The sequence below is a fragment of the Anopheles coluzzii genome, chromosome 3 (assembly GCF_943734685.1).
Source record: "Anopheles coluzzii chromosome 3, AcolN3, whole genome shotgun sequence".
Classification (NCBI taxonomy): domain Eukaryota; kingdom Metazoa; phylum Arthropoda; class Insecta; order Diptera; family Culicidae; genus Anopheles; species Anopheles coluzzii.
This window is the reverse complement of record NC_064671.1, coordinates 39,311,163-39,322,374: the sequence shown is the minus strand read 5'-3', so window position 1 is coordinate 39,322,374 and position 11,212 is coordinate 39,311,163. Positions and strand designations below refer to the sequence as shown.

The window sequence follows — 11,212 nt, the reverse complement described above, 5'->3', positions numbered from 1 at the left end:
TTCGAAATTAGTTTTTGATGATGGTTGTGGTGGCACTGGAAAAGTCTAAAGCATGATAATCTAAATGTTTTTTTTTTAATGTATCCACAGTTTATTGATCAAAAAATAATTTTTAATCTAAATGCTTGGTGGACCTTTTAAATTCCGAGATTCGAAAACACTTACACTTGGAAATGCTATCAAGTAACACCCTTAAATTTCATATCAGGTATTGTTTTCGTTGAAAACTCTTACCGCAACGCCAGACGAAGTGAAATATACGGCGAAATGAACTATTTGACAGGTGTAATGTCTGTCAGATAAGGCATCACAGCAACCAGCTGATGTGCCGTGTAAACAAATAACGTGTACAAAATCGCAACTAAATCCATGAACAAACTTCAATATCTGGTATTTCCTTAATTTTCAGTCAATAGTTCATCATTTCTTCCCATTTGTAAATGTTCCGCATAAGAAGATACTTTTTTTAAGAGATTTTCGAAAGCGGATGTTGTATCTCCCCCATCCCTTTAGCTTTACCTGTCAAAAATTTCGCCTTTCAAATATTTCATTTCGCTGTATATTTCATCTCGTCTGGCCTCACGGTTACACGTTTGAATTTACTGAAAGCGGAAAGCACAAATGGTAACCTATTGCACTTTACTAAATGCAGTTTATTTTTGGATTGATCTAAGATACAGCACAATTGTGATTATATATTACATTTCTTGTTAAATCTTCCTTCATCTGCATTCTTTCATTCCCTCCCGATCTGTTCAATAAGGAAATAAAGAGATTTTAGTCTCCCTCCGGATTTGTGAGTCACTAAAAATATAAAACGATAATTGAAATGGCACTTGACGCCAAAAACAAGACAACAATCATGTATTGCTGTTTACTGTCAACGACTGCTAACAAGACTGTTTGGATGGCTAGAGTTCCATATACCGAACAGACCGATCGTTTGTCCCAACACAAAATTGCAACAGGTATTAAGGGAAAAGAAAAATGAATTGGCTGAAAATATGCAGTCCGATGAGAGAGGCTTATCGCTTTCCAGCTTGAGCTTTTCGGGTTCAGGTTGCTAACTTTGTTGCCGCATCGAAACCACGACAAAAGACGAAGTATGGGGAAATATTACTCAGTGTAGATTTGTTGTGAAAGAGAGAAAGTGACTTAAACAGGATTCTATGTACAAGCAGGGGAAATAAAAAAGAGGGAGAGGGAAAGTGAGGACAAAATATAGCATCCATAACGACACTTTTTTTGGCTATGGTTTCCATTTTCCGATACGCTTACAGCCTTCTGAAAGTGAGAACACGAAAACATAAATAATAAATTGTGCTCTGATTTATTACCACGTTTATTGAAAAACGCAAAAAATAATCAACTAGATGAAAACGTGCCTAGACGTGCCTTCATAACACTGCTCCGTTTCTTTAATATGTTAATTTCCCAAAACGATACCTCCGACTGTGTGTAATGAAAGAAGCCTACTGAATGAAAGAATTATTGCCTCCTACCTTAAAAAATAATTTCTTACACATAAACAATAAACTTTCATCTGAAAGCAACCGTGTAAGTGAAATGCTGAAACCAACGAGCCATTTTTCCTGTTTAAATTTTCCTGCAAACGCATAACGCGACAATACTCCCCGGCACAAAAGACACGCTCGTAATAATTTCTCATTTTTAACGTTTGCTAGGCCATGCTGTGCTACAAGACGAGTAGCGCATTTATTACCAAGCTACATTTGTATATTTGTATACGTTTTCGACCATCGAACAACCACACGCCATCGTAACAACGGCTGAAGCACTGGCAAACGGGTCATTTTTGACAACTCATACGCTGATTCCAACCATGCAGTATATCAAACACATGCAAACATTTACCGAAACAAGAAAAGACCACCCTTTTCCCAAGCAAACTTGACTCAAACAATTCAAGCACCGTTGCTTTTCTCGCAAGTCGAAATGTTAACGAAAATCAAAAATCAAAACACGGGTAGCTTGCCTACAAAGTGAATGCACATTGTGTGCTGTGTGCGTATATAAAATAGGAAAAACCAAAATGGGTGCATGTTTTATGTAGGAGCTAGTGCCTTCATGGAATCGCGTCCAAAGGTATTTTGAAGATGCAATTTTATTTTGCAAAAAAAAAAGATTTATTCAAGCTAAAAAAGAAAAGAAAAAACTTGGTAACTTTCTAGAAAAAAAGATTTGGGGTGCTCACTTACACCGGTTAAAAGTAATAGTTCAAATAATAAAAGAGGAATTTCGTGCGAGAAGTTATGATGCTTCTTACAATCATTTCGATATTTTCATGCTCTACATAGACATAAATTCCGTTTTATGTTTGTTACAAAACCATGTCAAACAGTATCAATCAATTTATCACCCAATCGAAAGTCTACGGTACTTTCCATGATGGTGATTAAATGTCACTTTAGCTAGTTACGATGACATCAATATATCTGGTATGATTGGATAAAAGATTTTGATAGAAATAAATGAGAATCCATAATGTTTCTCCCATAGATTCATTTCTCATCGTTCCGAGCATCTTGGCAAAGCCATTATTTATATAAAATGGTGATGGGCGGGTCGATCCGAACCTACCTGAACATACGGGTCGACCTGAACTCATTGCACCCGCGGGTTGGATTTGATTCCAACTCCGATCTAGCGCACTCGCTGCACCCACGGGACGGAATTGATTCCATGAAATGAATCGTTTGAACCACCACTCATAAAAAATGCAGAGCAAAGGCAACTTTCGAGAGTCTCGCACATTATACTATTTAATCAAATGGCAATAACCTATAAAAGCCGGAAACGAAATCGACAATAGTTAAAGTGGTGTTGCTAATGACTCAACAGTCAGTGGACCAAATCATTTCAGATTAAATCGATCCGTTGATCTAATTTTTCATTCGTTCATTCAGGATCGTTAGGAGCATAACGATCCTTTTCGAGTTTGGGACCGACTGCTAAAAATTAGCAATCACCAGCAAGCAACAGAGCGCTTGGTTTTGATTTACTTCATATTGCTAGAAACAGCTTGTGCTTTCTATTGAACCTTATTAGAAAATAGCACATAACTTCCGCGACTGTACATCCTGTGATACGGTTTATGGAGGAATAATCTATTTGCAGCTTTCTAAAGCAAATGAAACATGAGCTTTAAAATTGTTTGCAGCGTAAATAATCCGATAAATTAGAGTCAAGCAATTCATAAGGAGGGGAAATTGACGATAAGTTCGCATTCTGATTTTACTATAGTTGTTGTTGTTGTTGTTAGTATGGTTTAGAGAGGCTTTGGCTCCTGCGGAGTTCTTTCGCCTCTATTTTTACTATAGTACAATAAGTTGGTGAAAGCAGGGGTTGTTTTCACGGCTGTTAGTTATTTGTTTTTATATTAGTAATATAACATTAAATCGGTCGTTACATCAAAAATCAACATTCAATCTTTTCAATCAAATGTATTTGTATAGGATTGCGCCCTACACTAGATAGTTAAAACTCGCGACTCGAGTTTTCTATGGGAGCAAAAATCAGCACAGTTACCATATTCACCGGAGAGCGCTAACAAGTGTCAAGCAAGAGCTACCCGCCAAGGACTCTATGCAAGATTTGCTAGCAAGGTGATATGAAGATGTAGAATTAAATTCAAGCTCCAAAATCTGTGCTGTTAACTAAATTCTGCATGTATTTCTTGGGGTACTTATTGTGGTACGTGCTGTGTTCCGGTAGCGATGTTTACATTTTTGGGTTTGTACGCTGGCTTAATTTCCCCTCTTTCCGTGGACATACAAGTGTTTCCTAATTATTAGTCGAGACACCACCCTTTGAACCCATAATTTGCATAACTAATTACGTAGATGGCGCTATTGTGAAAAGGGGAGTAGTTGTGTCATTGCCTCGAGATGGCGCTGCTATTGGTTTTATGGCTTAACTCACGCGTACAACAAATTGCCTACATTTTGGCGCATTTCAATCCTAAACATCCTGCCACCTTAAATTGGAACAATTTAATTTCATGCAAAAGCAATCTCGATCTGTGTTAGATCTACCCTGATTCATGTTCCTTTAGTTGAATATGAAAGATTACTAACTCTGTGAAATAATGACAAAATTCATGTAAAATGGCACACGTGTGCACGATGAAATTGATGTACGTATCAATTATAGTGATGTTCCCAATCGTGCTCAAAGTATCCAATCGTGCTCAAAGTTCCCAATCGTGCCCAAAATTCCCAATCGTGGTTTCTTGGTCTACCCGTTACTGATATGACGCCACCAAAGTCACTGCTACCAAGACAGACTGCGGTAGAATCACTGGTAGATGCCTCAGCTGCTCTCTCCGATGATTTAGGATAGATGACGTCAGCTACGGATGCTCCTTCTCGTTTGGCCCGTCCGACCCTTAACTCGTCATTCTGAATTTCGATTACTCCGTTGCGCAGGCCACTTTGAAGATCACTACGATGTCTGATGACTGCGTTGCTGACAACTGGATGATGTGACAAGGACATTTCAGCGTTGTCCTCTGCTGCCACCATGCTCAAGTTGTCCGTGATTAAAGCTGTAGCACACACTACTGGATCAGATGCTGGTTCGATGAGTGCATTGCCACTGACTATCCAACCAAATCTGGATTCTTGCAATACGGGACGATGCAGACCAAATGACACGCGGCGCTCCTTCAGGAATTCGTAAAACAATTCTGCTCCAAGGATGATGTCAACACGTCCCGGCTGGTTAAAGGTGGGATCAGCTAAGATGTAGTCTTCCGGGATGTTCCAGCTACTGATGTCTACCGGTTGGGTTGGTAAAGATGCCGACGGGGTGGCCAAGACCAACATATCCAAAGTAAAGGCGTCTTCGGAACAACGTGATCGTATTGTAGCTCTTACTGAATGTCGCACATTTATGGTTGAACTGCCACCTATGCCCGACAACGGAATGTTCACTATCTTCCGTGGCAATCGTAGCAGCTGCACCAGTCGTCCAGAAATGAAGTTCGATTGTGCGCCACTGTCTAGCAGTGCACGAGCTTGATGATTCGTTCCTTGATCGTCCACGATGTTCAAAAGCACTGTCGATAGCAGGACGGTAGATTTTGCTGCTCCTTGCACACTCAAAACAATCTGGGGTGAAGATGGGCTGCTTGAAGATGATGACCCTGTGCCTGATGTCTCTTCTTCTTGATGTGACGCGGTTGCTACATGTTCAGAACTTGGCATTTCAACAGGTTGCTCAAAATGAAGCAACGTGTGATGATGTTTATTGCATCTACGGCATGTCCTCCTTGATTCGCATCGTCGTGAAGAGTGACCAGCCCCAAGGCAATTGTAACAAAGATGAAGTTCTTGAGCCTTGATCTGTCTCTCTCGTGTTGATAACGCCAAAAACTCAGGGCAGTGAACGATGTTGTGCTGATCATCGTTGCAGAGCTTGCAGTTTTGAATGGAAGCTGTGTACACCTTGGCGCTCACCATTTTGCTTTTGTCGCCTCTTTCTCCTCTCTCAGAGGCACACTGATCCAGCACTTCGCACTGTCTGCATAAAAACTCCAATGTTGTCTTTAGCTTCGGAAACTCTCCTCGGTTCATTGTCCTCTCCCATAGCTTCCTTGTTTCAGGATCGAAACATGAAGTCAAGATGTGGGTGATGATTAATTCGCTGGTTCCATCAACTTCTTTCTTCATGTAGGATAGACCGTCTACATGAGTTTTACAGCATTCCAGCAACTCACGCAGCCCGCGTGCAGACTCCTTGATCACGGGTTTCATCTGCAATAATCCCGCGATGTGCCTGTCCACAATCACGCGAGGATTTTCAAAGCGATCCTCCAGCAATTGCCATGCACTTGCAAAGTTGTTGCCTGCGATGAGACTTGCATTCAGCACGCCACTAGCCTTTCCAATCAAGGCCTTGTTAAGGTGATGTAACTTCACCGCATCCGATGCACTAGATTCCTTCACAATATCCAGGAACATGGCCTTGAATTTAGGCCACTGTTCATATGTTCCATCAAATGTTGGCATTGGAATGTTCAGATGATGTAATGAAGAAGATACCACAGGAGTCACTGCAATAGGTGCAGCAATTGGAGTTCCGTTTGCTATCATGGTGTCTAACTTCATGTACATACAAGCACATGCTTCGTCGTCAGAAAAGTCGTTTTCTAGGTCTATTGGGTCCAGGGCTACTATTTTCTCAAAGATCTCTGTTTGCTTTGCTTTTAGATCTTGCAGGTAGCTGTATTTCACGTTGTATGTAGTTGCATTTACTGGTGTTGTTGTGACGTCTTCCAGCAACTTTACGAGTTTTCGTTGCTGACTAGAATGATGCAGTCGCAACATCTTCAGCTCGCGTTGGTTAGTAAACAACTCTGCATCATGGAATGATTGTTCAACAACTGCTTTCGCTTTGGACTCCATGGCTTCAGCTTGTGTTTTTGAGTGCGAGGCTTGCATCTCAGGCTGAGGTGTTGCGTTTTCTGATTGCATTGCTTGGCTTTCCGTACGCTTCGATGTGGATCGAGTTGTTGGCATTACTTAATTCGACGCTGATTCTTTGCGATACACTGATTTCCAATGAGATGTGCCGAATGATGAAATGAATCTCACGCTGAGTGAGCAATGTGCCGTTACCCGAGTCAACGCGCACCACGAAGGGATGAGTCAGCTGCCTGTGGATGAACCTGCGCTGGGCCTGCCGTGTGCCGTTGTCCGAGTCAACGCGCACCACTAAGAGATGAGTCGGATGCCAGTGGATGAACCTGCGCTGGCCAGTCGTGTGCCGTTGTCCGAGTCAACGCGCACCACGAAGGGATGAGTCGGCTGCCAGTGGATGAACCTGCGCTGGCCAGCCGTGTGCCGTTGACCAAATCAACGCGCACCACGAAGGGATGAGTCGGCTGCCAGTGGATGAACCTGCGCTGGCCAGCCGTGTGCCGTTGACCAAATCAACGCGCACTACGAAGGGATGAGTCGGCTGCCAGTGGATGAACCTGCGCTGGCCAGCCGTGTGCCGTTGACCAAATCAACGCGCACTACGAAGGGATGAGTCGGCTGCCAGTGGATGAACCTGCGCTGGCCAGCCGTGTGCCGTTGTCCGAAACAACGCGCACCACGAAGGGATGAATCGGCTGCCAGTGGATGAACCTGCGCTGGCCAGCCGTGTGCCGTTGTCCGAAACAACGCGCACCACGAAGGGAAGAATCGGCTGCCAGTGGATGAACCTGCGCTGGCCAGCCGTGTGCCGTTGACCAAATCAACGCGCACCACGAAGGGATGAGTCGGCTGCCAGTGGATGAACCTGCGCTGGCCAGCCGTGTGCCATTGTCCGAAACAACGCGCACCACGAAGGGAAGAATCGGCTGCCAGTGGATGAACCTGCGCTGGCCAGCCGTGTGCCGTTGACCAAATCAACGCGCACCACGAAGGGATGTTCTGCATTAGATGTCGTCGTCACTGGTTCGAAGAATGTTTACCGCCTTGGTTGGCATGTCTTCACTTTTTCACTGTTACTTCACTTTACTACGTAACATACCGGAATTTCAGGGTTTCCGGCTATCCGGTTCGAAGGACCAAAATGTATAGGATTGCGCCCTACACTAGATAGTTAAAACTCGCGACTCGAGTTTTCTATGGGAGCAAAAATCAGCACAGTTACCATATTCACCGGAGAGCGCTAACAAGTGTCAAGCAAGAGCTACCCGCCAAGGACTCTATGCAAGATTTGCTAGCAAGGTGATATGAAGATGTAGAATTAAATTCAAGCTCCAAAATCTGTGCTGTTAACTAAATTCTGCATGTATTTCTTGGGGTACTTATTGTGGTACGTGCTGTGTTCCGGTAGCGATGTTTACATTTTTGGGTTTGTACGCTGGCTTAATTTCCCCTCTTTCCGTGGACATACAAGTGTTTCCTAATTATTAGTCGAGACACCACCCTTTGAACCCATAATTTGCATAACTAATTACGTAGATGGCGCTATTGTGAAAAGGGGAGTAGTTGTGTCATTGCCTCGAGATGGCGCTGCTATTGGTTTTATGGCTTAACTCACGCGTACAACAAATTGCCTACATTTTGGCGCATTTCAATCCTAAACAGTATTAAATTATTCACATACATGTGCAAGATTATTTATATTTTTTTATTCCAACAAACATTTTGAAGCTGAGATCCCTGCAAAAACAGAAAAAAAGCAATTTTGTATCTAATTCATTTGTTAGCTAGATTGTTTTTCTCTTCCACTCCAAACACTAAATGGCACATTGTGAAATATGAAGAAAAAAAAAACAATCATATTTCGATAAGTTTACTTGCAAACATACCCATCAAAAATGTGCACACTTGTTTTCCAAATGGTGCAAGAATTTTACCAACTTGAAGCGCAAGCAACGGACAAACCATGTCTGACTAAACCGCTAATCACACAAATCGTTTGACCATTTTTTTTTTTTGACAAATCGACATTTTCAAAACTCCCTTTCAACAAATGGTTATCAGAAGTGGATAAATCTATGGCTAACTGAATATCCTTGGTCAAATGTAATGTACACATACGACGACGAAATCGACGACGACACAAAGAATACGACGAAATCATTCCCGAAACGAGGAAAAGCAGGGAGAAGCAGGAAACTTCGTGATTAAACTATGCAAACGTAACATCGGACGGAGTGTGCTCGAGAATGTCCCTGCTTTCCTTTGCTGTCATTTTTTCTGCTATATTACACACACAAATACACACTATTCTGTGCTATCGTGCTCATTGTTCTCGCATATGCATTTTGTGTGTGTTCAGGCATAATATATTGTTTCCGGATTTTCGTTATTGAAAAACTTTAAAACACCACATCAGTGGTTTAATTGCTGAATATACCGATCTCGGGTGCTTGCTGTTAGAAGAATTCCGTTCCAGCAGACAACACACACTCAAACACACTCTCTCTCTCTCGAATCGCTCTCTATTTATCTTTTGTTGGCCTGTTTACGACAGAGCACGTTGACGTGAGGGTCATGGCCCCAACATCCATCACCCACGGGACTATCCTTGCTAATACAGTGCCATATTCTATCAACTGTTATGGATAATGGACTAAAGATTCCGGGGCCCCTCTTTGACGAGGTCCCCCTCAATTGTTTACTTTGCTTACCGTTAATCAATTAGAGGAAATTAATTACTTGTCGTGGTTATCCGGACAACTAATGAATTCCGCAACCTCATGTGCATCAAAGCTATCTACAAAAGTATCGTTTGTTCGGTTCTGGAATATTCGTGCGTATTCTGGAGGCGATTCAACGTAAGCTCACGCGATATGCCCTACGCCTACTTCCCTGGCAGGATCGCAATAATCTTCCTCCGTATGCTGCGCGGTGCCGTCTTCTAGGCCTTGAACCTCTTTCGGTTAGAAGACGCAATGCACAGTGCTCTTTCATCGCTGGATTGCTAAATGGCTCTATCGACTCATCGCCTTTGTTGCATCGAGTCGATATCTATGCACCATCTCGAACACTTAGGTCTAGAGAGACTCTACGGCTCGCTCAACCCCGTCCCAGCGCTGGTCGGTCTGACCCTATCTTCCGCATGTCGGCTGATTTCAACACTGTTTCGGATTGCTTCGACTTCGACATCTCAACTCAGTGCTTCAAGGAACGTCTCCGGCTTTTGCCGTGGACGCAGTGAATTGTGATGCAAATCTTGTTTTTGCTATGTAGTTTTTTAAATGAACTGTTACTTATCTTAATTAGGCCATACGGCCCGTTGAAGATTAAAGTATATAATAATAATAATAATAATAATAATAATAATAATAATAATAATAATAATAATAATAATAATAAAAATAATAATAAAAACGCTTAAAAAAACGCGCAAAAAATTCATGGTGCTTACAAATAGACGGTGCTTGCACATACAAGATGCTTACAAATATAGGGTTCTCGCTCATACAAGGTGCTTAAAGATAAAAGGGACTTATAATCTACCAAATGTCTGCAGATGTATGATATAATGCTGAAATATTGTTTATAGCGTATATATAATTAAAAGTTCGCTTATTCTATTCATCTATGTTTACTGTTTTATAGATGATAGTGGAATATAACGAATGAAAAATAAAAACAGAAATCCTTTCAAATTAAGCATTCAACTGTTTAATCAAGGAAATGGACAATAACTGACCTTTTCCCGTTCCACACATCCATTAATTAAAACGATTGAAAATCAAAGTCATCTCAAACAGAGTGGCGGTGGGTTGTCCTTGGGACTCCGAGATGATGTGCTGCAGGCAATCAAATTTTTAATTTCATACCCAACGTATTGAACGCGATCACAGTTTATCAACCGATTCAGGTAGCAGTACTCGGCTCAGATGAAAATAATCTACCATCCAATCAGATGCGTAGGTTTGTGTGTGTATGTTCAATCGCATGGCTATTATATTTGACATTTGGGTCCATCCCACCACCATTTGTAATAGTAATCCTCTTTTTATGCTTTGCTTTCATTCAATTTAATTTGATTAAATCAGTTAATTTTTGTTCGCTTGTTTTGGCTATTACTATTGAGCACGTTGTGGGTTAAAACTACAAATTGCTTTAAATGTCGAACATTTACCGTGTCGATCGCAGTGACAAACTCAATCAACCTGAACTGTACGGTGAAGAAACTCAAATGAAAAGGTAATATCATTGCTGCGCATGTAACTCTATTATTGGTTGATGTATGGAATCACGGTGTACTTTCAACGAGTTTAAATTTAATAACAATTAATTAATGCATGACATGCAGCGCTCGTACTTCTTTTTTTGATGGTGAGTAAAATAGTTTCGTGTAAATTTATGTATCCACTTTAGTAAGTAATTCGATTCGAAGGTTTGGGTGATTGTTTAAGTCTAAACTATCCACTAGTTCATTTATTTTTTTGATTTTATTCATTGCAATCGTGTTATGAGCTAGAAACCTGAATTTTCAAAAGATTGCAAGTGATAAAGTTTGTTATTTATTTTGTTTTGCGTAAAAAATAAACTTTATACTGGATGCAATTGATGAGACATGCAATGGTTGTGCTTTAATAATTAATTGTCGCACAAAAACCTTGTTTTAAAAATAGCCAAAACACACATTTATATTATTCATAAACAAATTTATAATAAATTAAACGCAAATAACTTTCCGTAATGCTTTCAACCTTCGTTAACTCGCTATGGAT

General features: G+C 41.2%; 1 long non-coding RNA gene across 1 annotated transcript; it reads right to left on the bottom strand.

Moving 5' to 3' along the window:
* Positions 1-6,606: 6,606 nt before the first annotated feature.
* On the bottom strand, positions 6,607-7,440 carry LOC125907536 (uncharacterized). Its single transcript, XR_007452754.1, has 3 exons — positions 7,386-7,440; positions 7,232-7,308; positions 6,607-6,923 (listed from the first exon to the last, which is right to left on the bottom strand). It is a non-coding gene; the product is annotated as an uncharacterized LOC125907536 (long non-coding RNA).
* Positions 7,441-11,212: the final 3,772 nt, after the last annotated feature.